The sequence below is a fragment of the Stegodyphus dumicola genome, chromosome 10 (assembly GCF_044657685.1).
Source record: "Stegodyphus dumicola isolate Sdum_Otavi_A_Nest chromosome 10, ASM4465768v1".
Classification (NCBI taxonomy): Eukaryota; Metazoa; Arthropoda; class Arachnida; order Araneae; family Eresidae; genus Stegodyphus; species Stegodyphus dumicola.
The window spans coordinates 179,355,701-179,380,058 of NC_140777.1; the positions used below are offsets into that span (position 1 = coordinate 179,355,701).

Below are 24,358 nucleotides of genomic sequence, written 5' to 3' on the forward strand. Positions count from 1 at the left end.
GCAAGAATTGGGATAACTTATTTATTTTAAAAGCAATTATTTTAAACTTTTTATGGCTGACTACATAATATAGCTGCTTTCTGAAATCGTAATCAGAAAGTTTGTGTTGCCACAAATATTTTTGTAATTTAATCCGCTTTGTGACAAAATTTTCGTCATGTTTCCACATTGCGCGCACAGTTTAAAATTATCTGTTGCATTATTTTATTCCATAGTTTATATATAGCTTTTATAACATTGGAAACTACTGTAAACCAAAACAAAACTGAGAATTTCATGTTAAATTTTTATTTTATTTGGAGTTGAGTTTATAAAATGTATTTTATTAACAAATCTGTAATGTTTTCGTGCATAAAATTTTTTAATATTAAAATATTCATCAGATTTTTGGTTCAGTTAGAAAATAGTGCCCATATAAAGAATTCCATCAAATTTCAAGTATGTAGCATTAGCCATTTTTAAAATATCATGCGCGCAAGGTGGAAAAATGAAGAAATATTTTGTCACAAAGCGGATTAAATTACAAAAATATTTGTGGCAACACGAACTTTCTGGTTACTAGTTTCCGAAGCAGCTATATTATGTAGTCAGCTGTAAAAAGTTGGAGGTAATTACTTTTAAAATAAATAAAATATCTCAATTCTTGCAACAGTCACATAATTCGAAGCTCATATGGGATTTAAGGTGTATGAGCCCCCTTAAGAAATAAATTAATTAAAAAAATTCGAAAACGTTTTTAAGCTTCTGTGGGAAATGTATGGATTTTCAGCACACTAAACTTTTAAGATAAAAATTATGATTTCTAGTTTATTCCAGCAGTTCATTATCGGGTAGTAATTATGAATTAGATCGAAATCTATAAAAGGTCAAATCAGACATTACTGCATATGCATAAGTGTATCTATCCGTTAATTTTTGTAAGTTACGAGAGAACTTCTCTTTAATGTTCTCCACTGTTCCATTAGAACTACTTGGTCGTTTTGGGTTCTTGTTTTTACTCAGATAACTGGTGTCTTTGAATTGCCGATGCCATAGAACAGTGAACTTCAAACTGTGTTCCATGGAATCCCGGGTTCCATATGTCAAGCCTCGGGGTTCGCGAGTCAAAATAAAAATTCGAAAAGAGAATTATAAAGTACTCACATTATACAGCGCTAGCTGACTACTGTTTATTAACTAAAAAATATAAAGAGACTTTTAGTTACAGATTAGTTTTAAAGCTTTAAGATGTGGTAAGAGCCTGACTAAGGCTGGGGTATACAAGGCAGTTGCCCCGGGCCCCCACATCAGAGGGGGACCCCAAATTGAATAGAAAGTTTATTATTATAAAAATTTAAATGCCTTCTTAAAATTCGGTTCTTCATTACTGAAGTAGTGAAGCAGAGGAGGCCGCCAAAGAAATCTTTACCCCGGGCCCCAGTTAGGCTAAGTCGGGCCCTGGATGTGGTCATTACATGTCAAAAAGAATGACGTGCAATGTTTTGCAAAACTAAATAATTTTCTAATGGAAAATTAGTTAAATTTAGACGATAGTGTTAAAAATTATACTACAATAATGCACCGTTTTCAGATGAAGAAAATATAAGGGATTTTTTTCTCAGAAGGAAAAAAAAAACTAATATGATTGGATAAAAAATCAGTTCGAGTGTTACGATAAGTCAGAAGGTTTGCCAATAAAAGAAAAGGAGTAACTGATCAATATATAACAGACTCAGCGTTAAAAATTAAACTTAATCAAGAGCTGCTCCTGAAGTTTCGGCCGTAGATTCACGCAGAATACCTAAAAATTTCTCAAAAACAATCTCTTGCCTTTCGGAAAGCGTATTTAAGTGAAAAATCATTCTTAACGTATGTTGTAACAAAAACAAAATACAGAAACAATTTAAATGCAGAATATGAAATGATATGCAGAGCAGTACTTCGGCAGTTTTTATAAAAACATGAAAGCACCGCTTAGTTCTAAGAATTCGGCGAGTAGACAATGTTCGAAGACCCCTGCTATTGCAGAATGCTCTGAGAGCTTGTTGGATCTTTGTCTCTGCTTTCGAAACACACGTTGTAGAACAACAGTGTATAAACTCTTTTATGTATCCTAGAAAGGCAAAAAATTTTTGCTGCAAAATCGCCATTTTGAAATTGGAACTCCTATCTGCTATGCGATGTAACACAAGAAATCAACTGGAAGGTTTTTTTCAAACGCGAATTTAAAAATTTAAGATAATTTCTTTTGCTACACAAATATCAAGAATACGTGCTATCCATAACTTGCAAATTATAGGATTTCATAACCAGAAGAATGACAACTCTGGACTTTTCCTTTTGATACCAAATCCAGATATGAATGTTAGAAGTATCGGAGTTAATCTAACAAGGTCTCCATTCTCTTCGGCAAAAATAAAGAATTCTGAGTGAAGTGAAGAAGTGCCTGATATGAACTGCGGAATGTTGAGTCTTGCGGGGGGGAAGGAGTGATATTCAAGATATTAAATATAGTAAGGAAACTCCTACAATCGTTATATTTTTGTGAAGGAATAAGGTATAAGTACTTTTCTCCGAAATAAATTTACAGAAAAGCATTTCAATTTTTTTTTTAACCCACTGGCCCTTTTTTTTTTTTTTAGAAATTCGAACCTTATTTTTATTTAATTGTTTATTTCCTTGGATTAGTGAACAATGCGACACAATTTGCAAGACAAATTCGGAAGGAAGATACTGATTCAAAAGGAAATGCAATCAACTTTACGGAAATTTAAATCGATAATTTTTTAATTGCAGTTAAAAGTTACAATGTATCATTTCAAGCATTGCGAATTAATTTTTTATAATGCTATATATAGTAAACACGTGTTTCCTTCTCTTGATTCTGGAGTTCCGAGCAGGTCACTCTTGTTTCCTTCCGTGCGTGAAATTGGTTTACTTTTTAATGTGATGTTCTAATCTGCATGTAGATATTTAAATTAAAGAATCTCCGCAACTTTTTATGCATATTGTAACGTGTTTTGCAGTTTTTATCGAAATAACGAATAAGCTTCTTAGTAAAACATAAAATTTAATTCTCAATTCGCGAAGATAGATAATTTAAATACAATTTTATTCGTTACAGATTCACACTCAAGCTTACTATTACAGTTTCTTTCTCTATAAAATTTTCATACATCTACTACTGGTAAAACTTTTAGAATTACAATTTTAAACACTTTCTGACGTTGCTCAGCAACGGTTACACGTTACAAATATGGCGTTGCCACTCCGATATCAAGGATGATAAATATAATTATTTGTTAAATAATAAAATATTACAATATATGAAGACAGTCTAGAAAAAGAAGATTGTTAAATTCCGTTTATTCCGTCATACTTCTTTTAGTTTAAGCAAGTTTGGCATGACATGCATGAGAAAAAGATGCGGTTTCGAAGTCCTCATATTATTCTTACAGATTATTCATTGTTCCTAAAAAATTAGATTATTGTGTTATGACAAAGGTAGCGAGAACTATGGGTTTAAGAGAAGGGATGTGTCCTGACTTACTAAGGTAAACACATTCACATTCCTTCCCCATTTGTTCCCCACGTTAACATGGGGAACACCATGAAAAATATCCTTACAGCAAGCTCATTCGTCGTTATTTATGTCCTACTTGAATTATCAGTATTTACTTATTTTATCTGTCGGCTGGTGGTGCGTATTTTCCCCACCTTCCAACAAAGAAATAATGAAATCAGAATAAAGCAAACTCTTTTGATTTCAAAGCAATCGTTTAATTTCTCCATAATTTTGTGACTTTTTTGGGGGGGGGGAGGAACGTATCTTTAATTCCCTTTCCTCTCAAGGACATTTCTTTGATAACAGACTGTTTTTTAAATTTCATTTCCTTGTGTTAGTATGCTATTTCAATATTATGCCCCTACTTGCTCGACATAATGATTAGCAAAGGTGACCAGATCTTTATGAAAGGGTTAAATTTCCTCAGATCCTAATTCAAGTGAAAGCAAGATTATGAATTATTGCTCTGATAAAAGGAGGAATTAAAGTTTGAAGCATATAAATATCATTCCATAGACTTTCGATACATCAATCTTTTTGTGTTATATTTTTGCAAACTACTAATTTCATTTTGTCACGCATTTGTAACTTTCCGTACTTAGTTTTTGATCCTATCTGCCTTTCTACTATTTCGATCTGTTATCTTCACAACGAGCCAACTTAGCAATTTAATTTGAAGTTTCATTTGTACAAATATTAGAAACGCAATGCAATTACAGAAGTTTTATCTGTGGTGCTGCTTTTTAACATGCATCAGTAAACCTAAATAATAGTCTATTACAAAGGCAGCTTGACAAATTGGAGTTAAATTAACTCCTGTGTTCCAGATGGTCACCTCTTGTAGTTATTGCTCCTGCGTTTTGAAGTTAAAAATGGGGTGCATTTTACAACTCGGCTTATGTTACTGGAGTGCTTTGCGAGGACAGTGCTTGGCATCATTTATAATACGATATAATTTGCAAAAGTTAGGGTGTAGTGATAAAGTTTCGCTATTCTTTAAGTTGATTCACAATTTTCATTCATTATGCTGACACAATAATAGATGGAGTCATATCCATTGTGATCGAATATGTTGAAGCAAAGAGCTTTTCTAAATGCGTTTGCTCAAAGACTATGTATGTTAATAGAAACAAGGTATGTTACAAGCCAACTTGAGATTTTGCTAATTGGCCTCTTTTTTTTAGTGTTGATTTCAGTCAAAAGGTTCAATGCATTTCAAAAGACCCCCTTTTTTTTTAAAGCAATATCTGACTTGAATGTTATTTTAAAGCTACCGCAAGGGTAAAATGCTCAAAATACATTCGTCTGTCGAAAATCAAAAGCTAATTTTAAAAGACATCATTCTGTCCAAATAGGCAGAATTAGTCTAATTCAAATCCGTTTGAATGTCAAGGTTGGAAAACCTTCCTTATTTAGTTAGGAGGATAAAAATTGATAAGAATCGGGAAGTGTGATAATAAATACGTAATTCAATACTAGGAACATTTATGAAGTCTTTTGGGCTCATTAATATTTATATATTAACACGAATATTAATAAGGCGGGGGGAATAAAGTTACACAAAGAGAGAAAAGCAGACTTTATCTTTCTTTTGCAGACTAGGGGGACGCGAATCGCGAGAATTTTTATGATATTTAGCATTCCATTTGTCTGGGTTTGTGTAGGCAATCCATTCGTCTGGGTAGAAGCGAAATCATACTTATTCAGGAAATAAGCTGATCAGTTGCTTGACCAGTTCGCTGTAAACAGATGGAAGTTGAATTTAGTTTGCAGGCTTTCGATATTATTCAAGATATTAAGGACTTAAAAAATATAAAAAAATTGAAACATCGTCCAGAATAAACCCAGTGTTTCCCTTTTGCCTAAGCCCACCATCAACCGAGCGGTAAAATCGCTGAATACTGGTAGTTCAGACCTGGTTCCAGGGGTTCGGTTGGCTGCAATTTCGCGGCCAACCGAACGTGTATATGAGTTAGTTTCCCTTAGTCCTCAATGAATGCGATTTTTACGAAACTTAGCGCTCTGGCGTAATTTTAGACATAGGATTGAAATATTAAAAAAAAAAAAATGTTTGTCACTTAAAAATGTCGATTTTGTGTCAAAATACTTATGTTAGAACAATGCTACATTTAAGTTCTAGTATATGCTAGAGGTATTTAAAAAAAAAAAAAAAAAAAAAAAGTTGAATTTCGTCATCGGCCCAGTAAAATGAGAGATATAGAACTATCCCTTTTTTTAGCCCAAAATGGCGTTAGCTCGAATGACGAGTCTCAAAACAGGATTTAGAGGTGTATCGTTTTAACTATCTAAATCAATTTTCAAACTGTTGCCACCAAATATTATCGCCTTATATTACTTTTAAAGAAATTAAATCATGAATGTAGATATGTTTCTCCCACTGTGAAAATACCAACAATGTACAGATTAAAACACTATTATCTCCTGTGCCCGAGACTATGAGTGCGACAGCAGAGTGGTAGATTGCGAGCTCAGCGAGAGAGGAGAAAAACCTTAACAAACTCTTTTGGGCGACCGTTAAAATCTGAGCCCTTTCGAATTTTTCTTTTCTTGTCTTTTCTTTCTTTCTTTTCTTTTTTTTTTTTTTTTTCTTTTTTAAATTCGCAGTATATTTTCGAGAGGATGAGGCCATTTTGCCAATTGACGTAGCATAAACTTAAAATAATATCCTTACACTGCAAATATTGCCTGAAAGCTGTTTTATTTTTTGACAATTTTCTGTAGTAGCTTGTACTGGTAATCTACTCCAACTTTTAATCGTCTTACATTATCAGCAAGAAGTAGATCAGTGGCTCGAGTAGCTAAAACTATTCAACCTACTAATTTCATCCTGTCTGATTAGATATTATCTCCGTTTCCTACTTGTGTGATATAAATATATTAAGGTTATATTGGTAAATTCTACATATTGGTGGAAATAGGTAGTCTTTTTGCATTTTGACTTATTTTGACATATTTTTGATAAAACTTGTCATTTGAATATGCCCTAATGAACTCTGTGTAGGTACTGAAGAATATTGGTCTACAACTGGATGTTACATTCTTTCCTTGAATTTCAACAAGCAATAGTCTATAGATTATAGTTTATTATCGTAATATAATATTTAGACTCTTTTTTTTTTTTTTTTTTTTTTGAAGTGGTTAGAAAATCATTATTGAAAGAAAATGTTGTATTTTGCTATGAAAAACGTTACGATATCTTTAACCCTTTGCGGCACAGTGTGTCCAGTCTGGACACACCTAAAAATTTCCTTCTGTACGCACACACACACACACACACCAAAAAAAAAAAAAAAACCTGAATGAAAAAGGGATTTTAAGGTTGCTATATGTTACTCTGAACCTTGTTTATTTATAGTAGGTGGCTGCTCAACACAAACCAGTCCATATATTTTAGCCATGTTTAGTTTTTAAGACCCTCATTTTTCAAAGAAATCTTCCAGATTTTTTCAGGGTATAAAAGGAATTGTTTGAAAATAAATTTCTATGTTATTTTTTCGGCTGTATTTTAATCTTCTTATTCTATATTAGTTTTAAAGTTTTACCTTGAAATCTTGCTTAAAATCAAACGGCGAACCCTAGGTGTGCCCAAACCGGGCTCACCGATCATCTAGGACAACTGAGAGTCTGTATTCTTTGTTTCTCCGCATCTAATCTTTCAGTTCATTGACAACAATGCTCGTTTCAGCACTCTTTTCGAAGCTCTATTCAATCAGTGTGCCCACTTTGGGCACACACACAGAATTAAAACGATAAGTCCTATCTTAACAAAATTTTACTTGTGTACTCCTCTACGCCTAATTAGAGTGCGTACCTATTTTTGTTTTTATCAAAACTCTAACTTTAAAAGGTAGTGTGCGGGAAAGGGTTAACGTGATAATTCGGGCGGTAAAGATATTTATTTAGGTTTGCTTTGGGTAATATCACTTCATGACTGTATTCAACAATACATGATGCAAAATAACTGCTGATCTTTACTCTTAAATAGTTTTTTTTTTAGATTGATTGTTATACATGCGTCTTCGACGTTAGTTCGAACTCGACAGTCGTGGCAATAGGAATATTATTTGCAAAGTTACGGTTCCCAATAAGCGTGGAATATGGTGAAGAAATTTTAAGTGAATATGAGTTCGATTTTTCGTTGATGAAGAATGAATTTACGTATATGCATAGACTACTTAACGATAGAGAGAAGGAAAGCAGTGATGAAGATAGCGGTGAAGTAAAAGGTGTAAGAAAGCGAAAAGTGGATGTAATAGGAACAGTGAAAATGAAAGCGACAATGATTCAGCAGCAGAGAGAGAGAGAGAGGAAATTCAGAATGGATAACGTGCACTGAATCCGAGGAAATACGTAAAGAATACCTTTTGTATCCCGCGAAATAAGCATAACATTGCAAGTACCTTCAGACATAAAAGAAACATTATATTTCTTCTAATTGTGTGTGAATCATTTTAAATTAGCAGTGAGAAATTCACTAAATATGCAGAAAATCTCGAGTTGCTGATTCGTCCGAGCGATAAAGGCCTATAGGGCAAAGTGTTAATTATTATCAGGCCTTTTCCAGCAGCCGAGCATAAAATTGCTGAACACTGGTAATTTTGACGTGGGTTCGATCGCTGGCGAGCGGCCTAGCTGCATGGGCGTTTTCGTGGTTTTCTCCATGTGCAGCACGTGTATACGAGCCAGTTTTCTTTGGGAAGTCCTTCACGAAAGTATCTCTCTCCTTAGGCAGATAGCCCTAGTGTGCCTTACCATAATCAACTAAAACCAAACCTTAATTATTGTACTTATTTAATACTTTTATATCTTTTTATCATGAAATTCTTATTCTTCTTATGTAATGACTCAACATAAACCTGGCACTTAATGCCAAGTTTATGTTGAGTAAGCTTTTTACTTTTTATTTCTTTCACACGTTTAATTTTAAATAGCACTATACTTACCTGTAATATTTTTATTCTTTCTATTCTGTTTCATTGTATGTTAACTCACACAGAAGAATGTGCAAAATGTTAAAATTTTTCTCAAAGCTCAGTTTTCAAGCAAAGGTTTTGGTTCTTAAGTATTTTCCCTACGCCCAATGATTCTGGTGGAAGTTCGAAGGCACATATTATTATTATTATTTAGATAATCTAGAGATGCAAGTTACAGATATACCGTACAATAAACTTAAATAAATTATGAGCTCAAATTTTTTCCAGTCATTCCAGAGAAAGTTTGGATAACTTGGATAATCTGTTGGAACAGACAGCTATTTATTTAGTTAGATATTCAATAAATACAAATTATGGAAGTGCCATACAAAAAGTGGTCGCAACCTAAAAACCAAAAAGATCCTATGAGTGTGCTGTGACGTCCCGCTAAACATATTAGAATTAAATCGCATTTTTAACGATATTGTTTCTCAGTGGTCAGCGGGAAATTACAAAAATACCGTGCATTTTATTATACGAGTTATCTCTTATCTTTAATTTAAAGCTCTCTTATTATAGCTTCTTTATACTTTTTTAATCAGAAACTTCATTAAAATTATTTGTTGATCTTTTATTTTCCCTTTGAATATTTCTTGATAACTTCTCACTGCTCCTCAAATAGGCCTTGCAACTTTGACGAAGCGATGAGTTACTTGATCCATATTTTCGAATTAATGAAGTACCTGATTTAGTTCAGAAATACTTTAATATCTTTTTCCAGTAATATTTTTGAACAACTTTTTTTTTTAAATTCGTTTTGAAAAAGTAATCAAATTTTAATCACGCATTTCATGACCTACTGATTTTTCTAGATTTTATTATTTCCAGATCCAAATTTCATGGAATTTTAACGATTTCGCCCAATGTATCATTATACTCTTTGAGTATCTCCTGCGTAGTAACTTCTTTCAAATTTTTGAAGATATTTCTTTCATACTTCATTCTGTGAACTTTCAAAATTCCAGCTGCATAGATGAATATCGTAAATTTTCCAAAAATCGCATAATGTGATAGCATGGTTGTTCACCGCTGCTGGTACTTTAAATGCTTAATTTACAAATAATATGCCTTGAATGAAGCAGCTGTATCCTTGATATAAGGTATCAGGCATAGGGGGAGTACACTCAGAACACTCCTGGCCACGGAGCCTCCTCATTGTCAGAAAAAAAAAAGAGTAACCCCCAAAAGAAAATTAACGAATACAAATACATGATACAAATACAAATAAGGAACAACATATAACAAACACTCACGAACATACAAACAAAAATTAACACAAAGGGCAACATCAGATCACAATTCAATTACACTTCGATTTGCATTGCTAAATTTGAGAAGATCTTGTGCAAAAAGTAAAAGAGCATTGATATCAAAATTATCACTATATATAGCATTATCAATTTTATAAAGCTTCCTCTGATCATCAAAGATAGGACAGTCCTCTGCGAAGTGTTTCGCTTCTCCGATGACATTGCAAAAGATACAAAGTTCATTATTTCGTAAATTGAATCTCTTTAAATAATACGGAAATCTTCCGTGGCCTGTGAGAATTTGGTTTAAATCAATATTGTTAAAAATAGCCATTTGGTTAGAAATTCTGATAATTTTAATGTATCCTTTATTTTTTGGTGAATTTTACCACTGAATTTTCCATTTATCAGTATAAAATTTCTTCGTATATGTGACTGCTATCTGTATCCTTGATATGTACGTTGAATACTAAATTTGTATTCGGTGTTAGATAAGAAAAGCTTTTTGGTAAGTACATCACATTTGTACTTTCATTTAAATCGCTGACTGTCCTGAAACGCTGTCAAGCAATAATATAATTTTAACCACTTCCCTTACCATTTAAGAACAAAGTCTTCGAATAAAGAAATTGTGATTCCAACTGGTTTACTCTTACGGTAAACTGGCAACATATTCTCGCCTATGTTTTCTCAAAATTGTGAGATTTCGTGAATGGTAAACAAGAGATGGTTTTAATTTGAAATCAGCAACATTTCCTTGAGAAGAAGCGTAATCTTATTTTTATGTGCCTTCCTTAAACCATGCGCTGATGTAACTACGCTCTTGAATATATGATCGTTTGGCATTCTTTTCAAAAACAACCTAAATTAAAAATTTTCTTTGGTGAGCAGCTTTTATGTTTTATCATTTCTTTTACACATTTCTTGAAATTTTCGACAGTTTTGAAATCGAAAATTTATATAAGCTAAATCAGATTTTAAATTAATGACACCCAATTTTTACTGACGCTAAATAAATGTATGCTCGCTGTATTTATCTTCTTTTTAGTCCCTGAATCAATCAAGCGAGCTGGGTTTATTCTGTATCGTTAACAAACTAAGAGAAATGGGTTTAATCGTCTAACAGTATCATTAAAATCGTTTCATTAAATTGGTATTATTCTTTTTTTTTTTTTTTTTTTCATTTGAAACTGAGTATTTTATATTGACTGCCTCCTTTATTCTTGATTTATCTTTTATAATTATCGAAACATTTAAAAAGATAGCTTTTTCCCCTGTACTATTTTATCGCGTTACTTTCCTTTGCCGTGCACATCAATGACCTTCATTTTAAGATCTAAACTTGAGTTTTCCTCGCCTTCTTTTTTATGTGGACTTTCCGTTAGTGATATTGCTTTTCTTTCTGGTTATGATGGATTAATGACGAGGTATTTATGACGAGGCATAAAATTGCGACGGGAGAAATGACGCTGAGACTACTAATTAGCAATTAGCAGTGATGGTTAGAAGTGGGCGGATTACAGTAACGGCTAACTACAGTCTAAGTTTCGTTTGTCATACGATAGCGACTCTGGAAAGTGTATGTAACAAGTATTGTATATGTTATGTATGTCAGCAAAAAAGTGAAAATTAAGAATGAGTGTTGTTAAATACAAATTGTCTTAACTCGAGATCTACCTTAGACGCACTAACTTCCGAGTTTTCGGCGGTTTTCCAACAATCCGATTTACAGCATATTTCTTTTGAATTTCTCTTATTCCTAAAAGCTCTTATGATTTCTATGTGGGCTTAATATTTCATTATTCACACCCAGAAATGGGATTCGGATAATTTTCGCCAGCTGCAATTGCATAATAAGCTTATTAAAAATAATTGTACAAAAACAATTTCATAAACGGAAGCAGGAGCAGAACACCCAAATTCTCCATTTTTGCACAGATGTAATCGCCCCGCACTAGTTATTAAGCTCCTTCCCAGATTTGAAGGAAAATACACTGGAAGTCGGTTCGAGGGACTCTGACTCTCACTCTCTTGTGTAGCAAAACCATTCGATAGAACTTTCGTTTCGCCAGTGTACTTTGAGTGTCCCCATGCCGCACAGACACTATGTTCAGAAACCTCCGTACCTTTTCCGATATTCGATCCCGCTCCCAACGAGGCAGCAGCCAAGAACACTAAAAAAATGTATATAAATAATTTTCTTTGTATTATTTCGTCAAGGAAATGCAATACGTTTGCGATGCATACGGTTTGTCACTGGATTTTCTATTCCGTAACGGTCGACTTATACATATGCGTACACAGGAACACAGTATCAACCTTAGTCGTATTGTGTGTTGTACCAGTCATTAAATGTAGCAATGTTTTTACCGTGTGCAATGTTGAATGTGCTAAGTACTAAGGCTGTTCGCGATGCCGAATTTGTGTGATTCTTTGACTTTTTTAATCGAAAATAGATTTTGTGTGCATTGGGAGAACTGTTGTTGTAAGTGATGCCCAAAAGAGTACCTTTTTTGTGGAAATAAAAGGCAAAGAAATTATTAATGCAGAAATAATTTATTATTATTATTTTGTAAAAAGATGAAAATTACATACATGCATTAATTAACAAATGAGTATTTTGATAAAATTTTCATTCAAGAATTGGCGTCTGTAACTCAGATAATGAGGTAGTGTTTAAATCAGTTCATTGTTTAAAGAAAACTTTCTTTCTGCATATTTTTATCGTTTAAACATCATCTTTGAGAATGTTCTCCTTCTGAAGTTTCATGGTTTTTTTAGTTTGGTTAGTTTAACAAGCATGTTATCTTTATTAAAAATACTTTTCGCTGACAATGAAATGTACTATCGATATTCGACGTTCTTTTGAACATGGTAAAATGAATGCAACGCAAGAGCATTATAATTTGTATGTGTTCATGTAATTTTTCTGTTCAGCGTGTCTCTTCTAATATCCGATCTTTTCTGTTATGTTAAAAGAAGCCTGAAATTAATAGCACCGTGTTATTCAATATTCGTTATTACTGGTTATCGGCGTTATTCGATATACGGCATATTCGAAAACCATCTTGTCCCGTTTATGTCGGATAACAGCAACTTTACGGATAATAGCAACACTGTAGACATATATTTATGGAAAGTGTTTAATTTTTGCATTCGTTCATGATCAGACAAATGAAAAGAAAAAGGAAAGCAACATGTTTGTGAAATTTAATCTATATATTGTTTAAGTGATGCAATCCTGAAGTTTCCTTATTTGTCTTGCGGGAAGAATTGCTTAGCGAAATTTTTTTTAAGGTTGATATCTTTTGTTGATAGCTTCCTCGCTTACCGACGTAATAAAAATGCATTTTCTCAATCATTTCTTTGTAAAATTACTTTATTTCTTACCTGGAATACCGTCATAACAGCACGCTGAGTAATGGAATCCTGAGTATGTCAGGTACTTTAACATTTCTTTAGTTTTTCAGAAGTACTTCGAGTTGAAAAAATCTTTTCATGTTCAAATATTTATTAAATCTAATAATTAATATTTAGGATAAAAGCACTTTACATTATAAATTTACTGCAAATGAATTGAAAGCAAATTGCAAAAACTGAAAAACAGAACTTTGGAAGGCATAGTTTGTGCTGAAATTATTCAACAGTAATAATAAATTGGAATTTTCGTTCAATTTTATCAACGTTATATAACTGATAATTTTATGAAATTAATTGTATGTTGTAAAATCTTAAAATACACCCAAGCGAACAGAATATAAATTATAGTCTACCCGTGATATATAGTCTATGATGTTAGTGCGTCTTTTGTTAGTATAATTCATAACACTTTGGATTTTGTTTTAAACGTTTAGAATGAGTAGGAATTAGAAAACAATCTATTAACTCGATAGAATACAGAATGCCCTAGTATCACATGATTGTTCTGAATACTAGAAACTAGTGCAATGTTTCTTGTCATGAAATGGCATGCCTAAAACTAATATTATTTCTCCAAAGATATTTCTCTTGTTAAACATCAATATTCTGTTTGCAGACAAACCTAAAATCATTGAATGTAATCTGCATTTACTACCTGAATATTTTATTACTTATGTTTCTGATGCTTGACAACAGAATAGTAGTTGAAACTGCAAAATAGATGATAATTCAAAATAAATGGTACAAAAAGGAAACAAAACTGCAGCTGCTATAATGATAAATGCAAGATATAATGTAAAACAAACACAGATATAATATGAACAATTAACTGTTCAAGTCTGTATTCACATTCATGCGTGTTTCATGTTGCCATCCTTTGTGACATGACAGACATTCAAACCATAGTTCAGTTTTCACACACTTGCCGATAGAGCCAGATCAACTGATTTGACCGCATTACTTATTCGCTGCTTTTGTTTTTAAGCACTGTGGAAGGGCGAGTAAGGATATCTTATCGTCCATTCATTCGCAAAGGAAAACATCACAAGATGGGATGATCTGGGCGGCCAGAATATCATTGGCACATCTTCAAATCAGTTCAAATCAGTTGGCGGTCAGTTCAGCTGTCCAAGAGATGCTGCTTGAGGTTATTACTCATCGAAAGAAATGGCACACTGCAAAATGCAATAAGATTCGCTTCTTTCTAATAAGGCAAAAATTACTCAGACATCCCGGTCGAGATATATGAACCTTCCAAAGGTTAAAGGTCAAGACTCTAAACAGAAGAAAGGTCCGAGAAGTTGTTACAATTGCTTGTGGCGCAAAAAACCTTTACCTCAGGAGAATGACGTTCATGTTCAAGTGTGGCATACGGATTTTACGCTTCCTAAAATTCTGCCTGTCTCTTTTGCTGCATTTGTAAAATGTTCCTGGGGAATGGGCTGGTTGCAAGAGGTTATTATGTATTGATTCATGAGTGACGTGAATATGAACCACTTCCCTTAGAAAGCAGACTTAACCAGTGGCAGAGGGTGTGGCTAGGTGGAAGGTTTTCGTCGTTTCTGCTATGTATAAGGCAAATACGAGCTAGTTTCCATCAGCAGTTTCTACACGACTAAATTCATCTCCTTAGGAATACATGGCCTTCAAGTACTGCAATAATCTAAATAATCTTACTCCCTTGAAAAGCCCTCTATGAGTGCTTCGCCCCTACGGCCTCCCTCCCATGCACCTCTGTAATCCTCTAAACAACCAGCCGGATATATATAGCAACAGTACCAAGAAACAGCGCCCTTATCAGTCAAATTGTCAAAATCTCATTTTCGAAATATCATTAATAAAGCAATACACGATATCTGGCAGCAGGAATAGAAAACTGCTATTACAGGACACATAGTCTACACCTTTTACCCCCAAATCACCACAATAACCTTAAGTGACCAATCCCACTTCATTCAGTACTTAACAAGACACGGACCGTTCCCTGAATATTTCATGAAAAGAGGCATCATGGAGATGCCGATCACTATATGACTCCAGCTGTCAACTAATCCAAGACCTTCACCTACGCCATCGGTCATTAACCGCTCCAGCTTTCAAACATCTTCTAATTGCACAACGCAACTTTGACTATAAGATAAAGAAAATTATAGATAAAGTTGACTCAACAGAAATTCGCCAAACTTCTCCCGATACTACAGAGAAATGAGACGTCTCCTATCAAAACAACAAGAATAGAACTTATGTACCTCAATAAATAAGCGGTTTCAATCACAGAGCTTAACGAATTTAAAAACTGATAAACAGTGAACCTATAGAACCCAAGATGTAAAATGTATCATGATGTGAGTTATCTGTATGATATGTATAATAATTATGTTCAATAACCCAAGTAATGTTTATCAAGTTATATAATCAAGTACTAAATTAATTGTTCAATCTGTTATTGAAACCTCCCCCTGTGAAATGAACATAACTGCAAACGTATTTACAGCCTAAGCAACAGTATTATTGTTACACCAAAACGTTAATCATTGCTTCTGCAAGATTGGTCTATTAATGCCAATGGAGGCTATTCTGTAAATAACAATGAAATCTGGAAGATAATCAAATATAACAGCTCTCCGACCTTTAAGAATACCGGACGCGGTTTCATTCGGTAAAGCACAAGTTTAAACACTAATACGGCTCACCAGCGGCCGAGCGGTAAACTCGCTGAACACTGGTAGTAGAAATATCTCAATCCCATAGTGCCACAGCGGTGCTGGCCACTCTTCTACCTGCATTTATGTTAGTTGGGGCATGTAATAAATCTCTAAATATTCGTTGACAACAAGCGATACTGGCAATAAATTAAAAGTTGCCAACTTGTTAACTCTAGCTAAATAAAAACAAATGATTGAAGTGCAAATAAAAATGTAGATATCGCCACGTGTAACATAAATACGAGCCACTTTTTTTTTAGAAAGATCTCCACGAAGGTTTCCCTTGCTTTAAATAGAGCTTGCTTTAGGTTCTTTCGCGTTTCCCCTTAATTAGCAGAACCTTCGCTCTCAAACTTTCCATCGCTGTTTTCTTGTTGGGAAGGCTAAGGTGGTTTAACGATACTTAGCTTTCTGGGCTGAGTTAGATTGTTTTTAATTTTTCTGTATTTATTATTTATTATATTTTTAATCCTTGAATTATCATGTAATGTTCGTTTCTTAGTAGTACAAAATATGTAATAAAATCGTATTACTTTAGGCATACAAGCTTTCTTATAAAGGCAGAGTATTTTAGAGTATTAGTGATGATTTTGCAAGACATATGAAGGTAAAAAAGCTTGAGAACTGCGGTCCGGAACCCTTTGAAAGGTTATTATAGGGTTCAGGTGCTAAACTCGAGCTTAGTTCGGCTATTTTTAATGGTGCTTCTTGACAGAAGAGAAACCTTTGGAAGGATATAAAGCTTCTTATTTGGCCAGGATATGCCCTCAGTTAGAAAGAGGACTGTAAATGACGTACCATATCAAATAAGTAGAACCTTCGCAGTAAAGTATAAAATATCCGAGACTTTATTATTAGTTCAGCTACTAAATGCACCTGTCTAGTAGGTCTCGGAATTAAGTATGCACGAAGTTCATAATGGTTACTTTATAATCATTTTATTAGAGTTTTATATAAGAATGAAATAATGTATTTATATACCATCTCAAGTTAATTTGCAAAAAGATCTGAGCATGTAGCATGAACGCTAGCAATAACTTAATTTGCTAAGTGTCACGATGAAATACAACAAAACGTTTCATGACGAACTTTTCCGTAAGATGATTACCTCTCAAGATGATCAGTATTTCTGGAAAGGTAATGAAAAAAAAGATATTAACCTTGTAGAGACATTAGGTACATTTTGGAAGCAGGAAAGATGAAAAAATGAGCAACGCCCTCGCCGAGAATCGAACAACTGACTTCTGGAATGCGCGCCTATCGTGCAGACCACCACACCTCGAAGGCATTCTAAGAAGGCGGGAGAAATACCTTATAACGTCACTGATAATCGGTTCTCTAAGACGACCGCCTCAAAAGAAGGCAGGCAAATAGTCTGGAATGGTAAATGCAGTCTTAAGGAGGTTGCAGTGTATTTTCTTTTACTATGGGTGTAAAAGAAGACTTTTCACACGCCTGTATATAATACTTGCTTTTCTCAGCCAAGTTATAAAATTAAAAATTTTTTCTTTAACATTGATGGCCGCCCAACGGGGATATTGGTTAGTAACTGTGTCGAATCGCCGACTTGGTATGGTTGTCTGTAAATGCGTAGCATCTGTGCGGCAGGGGGCACTCTAAATATGCGGCGAACCGAAAGCCCTCTCGAGAGGTTTGTGGTACGAAAATAGAGGAGGAAACCTTAGGAGTTGTCCTCTCGGGTTGCTGTCCCTCGAAACGACAGGAGCATTTGACTCCTTGCCACGGTGACTGTCGTGGGCTTGTGCTGACTATTGTCAAGCAAGTGAGACTGGTAACAACTCACTGGTAGCAAAAGGAAGAGAGTACTGAAAGTTTATGGCATGAGGCGTCTCTCGCCGACTAAACAGATTGCCTGAATGATATTTCTATGATTTTTATCCTGCAAAACGTGAATACAAACTACTTTTCCTTAAAAAAATTTTCGGAAAAACTTCCATCCTACGAAGATAAATCTTATGTGTGTAGGTATGGGAAAATTTTAATTCTTTTTAACAGCATACTGATTTATCATACAAAGAAATTCATCTAGCAAATTTCTGATCATTTTTAAGCTTTTCTTTTATCCATTTGCTGCACGCGTAAAATCCCTTTAACTAAAAATTTTAAATGAGAATAAGCCAGGAAGATGAACTTGTATTTTTGAAAATTCACGTATTTATGAAAACGAATTCATATTTTTCCAGTGGTTTTTCTTTTTTACCATGAACTAGAAATATTACTCCTTTTGGGTTATATAAATAGAAAATAGGAACCGGTAAGTATTTCTCAATTTTAGACATTTATATTCACGACACCGAATTCTGCAATTTTCTAACGAAATGGCTATGAATAATGAACGTTACCTTGAATGACTAAAATAAATAACATGGCCAGCTTACAAAATTTGTGATCCTATTTAATGTAAATTTATTTCGCTTACTTCCTCTGCGTCTACTATGAATATGTCAGATTAAGGTTTCGCACGTCAAAACGAGTTGAGCTTCAATCTCCAAAAAAACCTTTGTATCAAAGAAACACGTATTAATGTGCGAGGTGTTCATATTTTGAAATGTTCAGGAAGTTGTTCTGTTTGTCCTTGGTGGGAGGAAGTTTCTCTTAAAACGATTTCATTAAGCCTTGTTTGCTAGATCTTTCGAGGAAAGAAGAAAGAAAATGTGGTAAGGAAGGAAAGCGTGCTGTTTTACAAACAGGCTGAATTGCGATTATGCGCGACTCCGAAACGGAAATTTCAGCCTTAATGTAATTGCTGAAAGATGAGCTTTGGCTGCTGCAGCCGCAGCCATCTAGATAACTGATAATTGAATAGTAATCAGGGAATTGTGTAAGTTTGCACCAACAATGCTTTTTATTGCAAAGCTTAAAATTCAGAACATGCTTGGTAGTTTTGACGTGGATGAAAAACATAAGTGGCACTTGTTTTTTACTTCAGAATTTCCTTCTCAGATATTATTTACAATAATTTGCTTACTTAACAGCTGTGCCTGCAAAAAATAAAGTTGTCAGAAACATAACTGATTCTTTTGGCAGATCCTTCCGACTTGAATCGATTATTCCACCCGAAATTCAGTGCTTTTTGTTATTTACTTATTCTCTTAACATTAGTATTATGTCCCTATAGAAAATTTATCAGTTCAGATTATTACATTAAGAAAACTAATTTCTGATGTCCCCCTCCCATTTACAAAAGTCAGTTTTTCTCGCGAAACTAACTATTTCGTAATAAACAAGATATTTGTGGTTGACTTTACGTCAGCACAGATAAACTAACCGAAGTAATATGGAGCAAAAAAATATCAGAAGAAAAGCCATATTAAGACATTTCATTGCTTTTACATTATCATTCAGTGATCAAAAATTAGATTTATCCATGAAAGTTAATATTAATTTGGGATTCATTTTGACAAAGTTCTTCAGTATTATATATTTTGCTGCAGAATGTTATAGTTTCTCTTTAGTATTTTAGTAACGTTTTAGGTACTAAAATACACAAAATACATAATTTAAGTATTTTATGTATCCTCTAGAATGTTATTTTCGTAATAAAGCGAAACTAACATTCTGGAGCAGAATATTTAATTCTGTGGACCTTTATCTTATTAACATTACATCTTTAAAATTTTTAAAATTGTTATATAGTAGGGAAGGTAGGTACCTACAGAAAATTTACTAAGATCCCAAAAAGTATAAATACAATGTTAGTTTTAAGAAAATGTGAGGCAAGATCAAGTGCATATTCTATCAGATGGTTGTGCATATCCTAGTCTTCAGTCTAATATGGGTTTCAAACGATTACAAGCCATACTGTCTCGAATTTTTTTGCTCAAAATAATGTTATAAGGTATTTCTCCCGCCTTCTTAGCATGCCTTCGTGGTGTAATGGTCAGCACGCTCGGCGCGTATTCGAGAAGTCCGTGGTTCGAGTCCCGGCGAGGGCATTGCTCATTTTTCATGTCTCTTGCTTCGAAATAACCTAATGTATCTCTATAATGTTCTTTATTAACCTTTCAGTGTTCATTATGTAAAGCGCCTGGGTGACTCTGAATTACAGCAGTCCAATTAAATAAGGAGTATTTTATTGACGGGAAAATTTATACATGTCCATTTATTTGTATGAAAATGATACCCGTAAAATAGCTCACATAAGACTTCGATTTCGTAAAGTTAAAACGGTTTACTTTTTAAAGCATTTCTTAAATTTTTCCTCTTTTGTGTTACATCAAAATCGTATGAAAAAAATGTAAAAACCAAATTGCATATAGTAAATATAGTAAGGAAAAAATATTTTCACTCTTCTATCCTAAAGGCTTTCCCTAACTTAACGTTTACCTACTAGACTACACAGTTTAATTAAAGCTAACAGGCTGACTCAACAACCTACACTGGCAATATCTTTATTATACGCGGCTTAAGTGTCTGTTTGTCTCCGATAGTTTATTAGTTGCTTGCGTACTTTATTATATGCGGCTTAAGTGTCTGTTTGTCGTCGATAGTTTATTGGTTGCTTGCGTAACTGTACTAGCCAATGGGGTGAAGTTACCACGGCATTCAAATTCAAATATACACTGATACTATACATTCAGATATCATTGTTTTAATTAAATTATCTGGTATTTAAGAACATTTAAATATTTTAAATTCATAAAATAGTTGCTTATTATGCATTTAACTATATTTACATATGAATTACCTAGAAACTTGCAAACGTTGAGAAATTAAAGGAGACAAAACCAACTAACGAGTTGTGCGTATTACATCTCATCAGGTAGGTTTACCCAAACTTCTATGCTAAATATCCTTTCGCGTAAAGAGTTTAAAATTTTGCCCGATTTTATTCCGACATTGTATTTTAAACTGAATTTTCAGCTGAACGCAAATTGAGCGTGTCTGGGGGAACGTGAACATTTGTTTGCATTAGCAATCATCTATTTATAATCAATTTATAATCATCAATTTATAATATCTAGAACAACGGTCATTTAGTATGACCGCCGGGCTTTCTGGTACTTAATAAACGGCCAGTATTCGTAAACGCAGAATAAGATTATAGCTGGAGGACAAAATAGCAAACGTGCGCTTCACCAGCGAAATCACGCTGTGTTTAACCTTCTTATTTCCCCTATTTAAATGCTATCGTTCATGTACTTAATTTGCATCCTGGAGAGGATAAATTAAGTAAATTTATCCTTTCCAGGAATAACGAGGGGAATTAAAAGAATTCAGAAAAGATAAAATTAAAATAATTGGCTAGTCAAACTAAGGGAAACCCTACAATGTTAACGAACAAAATTGTTTTAACAGTAAAAACAACCCATAAGCGATGCACGAGAAACCCTTGCAGTTCGCAAAAGTTCTCCTATGTGATGTGGTTTATGGCATAGTGACATCACCGGACCATTTTTTTTTTTTTTTTTTTCCCCCAAAGTGAGGAAGGACATACATTTACGGTGACTGGTAAGCGACACCGATGGATGATAATTTTTTTTTTTTTTGGTCAAATCTGGAGGGCATGTCGTTCCAACAAGACGGGGCCTACCAGCGGCAGAGTGGTAAAGTCGCTGAACACTGGTAGTTCGGTCCGAGATTCGAATCACGCGAACGGGCTGGCTGCATGGACGGTTTCGTGGTTTGCCCCATGTGTAACGTGTATACGAGCCAGTTTCCCTTAGAAAATCCTCCACGAAGGCATCCTTCCCCTTAGGCAGATAGCCGTCGAGGCTTTGCCATAATCACACACACACACACACCCAACAGGACGGTGCCGCATGTCATATCATACTGCCTCTCGAATATACGTGGAGCGTGCAGACCACTACACCACGAAGGCATGCTAAGAAGGCGGGAGAAATACCCCATATACTACCCCTTTTAAAGGGCGACTGGGGTTTTAGGGGATTCAATCGCCAAATCCTGGTGGTGAAGAATCATCATTCACCACCTCTTAGTTAGGGCGCCACTGTAGAGGCATTAGGTATTTTTTGACAGAGAGTAGGAGACATGAAAAATGAGCAATGCCCTCTCCTGTACTCGAACCACAGACCTCTCGAATGCGCGTCGAGCATGCTGACCACTACACCACGAAGGCATGCTAAGAAGGCGGGAGAAATGTTTACTTATAAGACACTTCTTGTTTCTCATAAAGCCCAAGTTTTAAAAACTATTGTAAACAACGGTATTGAGAATTGAATATCGTTCCTAGAAATCAAGATAAGCTGATCTTTCTAAGGTTCACGTGTAGGAAATTTTATTGAGGCATCGAAAACTCTTCCGAGGGTGTGAGAAATATATGCCACTCTCACGAAATGAAACTACATGTATATAGGAAATGTAATACCGTCTTTGTTAGCTTGTTCTCAAAAGAACAAAACACCGGTACCCCTGACACTGTTTCGCGACACATTTTCACATGCCTGAGGCAGATGATATGCGCACGCATTCTCTTTCAAAGAGTTTTCGATTAATGTTTCTGGATCCCAGCTCGTTAACGAAGACAGCAAGTGAAAGCTGTTGCGATTCCCTGCCCTTCGTTCTTTCCCTTTCTGTGTCTTAGCTGTTGGAAGAGTATTAGGGCCATCAAGAGAAGAGACCTCTATATTCACTTCCTCTACAACCCACGTGCTTACTCATCGCCATTTCCTCCGAGCCGCTTCCTCATTCCGGCTGAACTTCCTGTGCTCACTTTCACACACTTCTTTATCTCCGCCACGGCAACACAGAACGCCTTGTGAAGATCAAACAATAATAATAATAAAAAGAAGAGAAATAAGTAGAAATTTGTTTGTCCATTCTCTCAAAGTGTCTTTTTTTGCGGTTGGCGGTTAAGGGCGTTTGCATAATCACATTCTGATGGTGTTGGATATTTTCATAAAATAACGGATTTTCATATTCTGTACTCCAAACGCGAAGAGCTTATGCTAATTTGGAAATGTACAGGTAAGTGTTAATTTAATATTTAACGCAATGGATCAATAATATGATTTTATTTAGCGTTAACTTTTGCCTTAAATAAGATTTTAATGGCTTTGTTGAGTTGTTTATAGCGCCGTCAGCAGTTTCCGTATTTCATATTGGAAATATAGTCTGAGTTGTTATTACTTACTAAGCTTCATTTTTTTTCCCGGTGAGAATATAGGAAATGATGACTTAATTAAAAGCAAAATATTCTTTTATTATATAACTTTTTTTTTATAATAAAAGATTTTTTTTTTACAATTTTTTTTTTTTTTTTATTATTATTATTATTATTTTCTGTTTCTCTTTTTATGAGCACATTTTTCTTGCCTCCTAAATTAACGACTTGAACAAACAGATTCGCTTAGTTCGAAAGCATTGAAATATAGGTTGTAGTTTTCAGTCTTAAAAATAAAAACAAACAACTGTTGAATACATAGATGTTAGAAAACTCTTCGCGCATAACTTGAATTTTTTTAAAAAAAGTATCAGTCAATTTTTATAAAGGAAAGGTTAGCATCATTATTTTGAAAAGAACAATTTTTTTATTTTTAGATTTTCCTATTCAAAGAAAAGTTTTCGGAAGTGCCAAGATACTGAAACTTTCTCCATTGTTCTAATTTAAAAATAACTAATTAAACGTTAAACCCGAATTTAAAATTTGTGCAAAACGCGATGCGTTTTAAGTTCTGGAATTTTAAAAAATTGTCATGTACCTTAACATAGAACGGAACCTTAAAACGTACAGCTCATCCGGATGTTAGTTTTTTTTTTTTTTTTTTTTTTTTTTTTTTCCCGCGCGATACACCAAGTGTCTTTTAAGAGTGTCTTATTTTATAAGCGTTGGAAAGTACCTGTATGCCTGTACTATAGATGCGTTTTAAGTTCTGGAATTTTAAAAAATTGTGTACCTTAACATAGAACGAAACCTTAAAACGTACTGCTTATCCGAATTTTAGATTTTATTTTTGTAATATTATTTTTGCACAATATTAATGTCTACATTAAAAATTTTAAGTGCCTTTGGAGAGTTTTATAAGCGTTGGAAAGTGCCTGTACAATAGATGCGTTTTTTTTTTTTTTTTTTTTTTTAATTCTGCAATTTTAAAAAATTGTCACCTACATAGAAGGAAAACTTAAAACGTACTGCTCATCCGGATGTTAGTTTTTATTTATTTTTTTTAAATATTTTCTTTTGCGCAATATACCAAGTGCCTTTAGAGAGTTTTATAAGCGTTGGAAAGTGCCTGTACTATAGATGCGTTTTAAGTTCTGGAATTTTAAAAAATTGTCATGTACCTTAACACAGAACGAGATCTGAAAACGTACTGCTCATCCGAATGTTAGTTTTTATTTTTTTTAATATTATTTTTGCACAATATTAATGCTTACTTTAAAAATAGCAAATGCCTTTGGAGAATTTTCTAAGCGTTGGAAAGTGCCTGTACAATGAATTCCACCCAAAACTAGGATAAG

General features: G+C 34.1%; 1 protein-coding gene across 3 annotated transcripts in view; it reads left to right on the plus strand.

Annotated features, from left to right (window-relative positions):
* LOC118187325 (ets DNA-binding protein pokkuri-like) overlaps positions 1–24,358 on the plus strand; it is a 132,410-nt gene that overhangs the window by 6,828 nt on the left and 101,224 nt on the right. The window contains exon 1 of one of the 3 annotated variants that reach the window (XM_035357556.2): positions 22,484–22,864. The exons of the other annotated variants lie outside the window; for them this stretch is intronic. The gene's annotated coding sequence lies outside the window, so the exon portion shown is untranslated. Of the gene's footprint in view, positions 1–22,483; positions 22,865–24,358 lie in introns of those variants that run through there. 3 annotated transcript variants of the gene reach the window in all.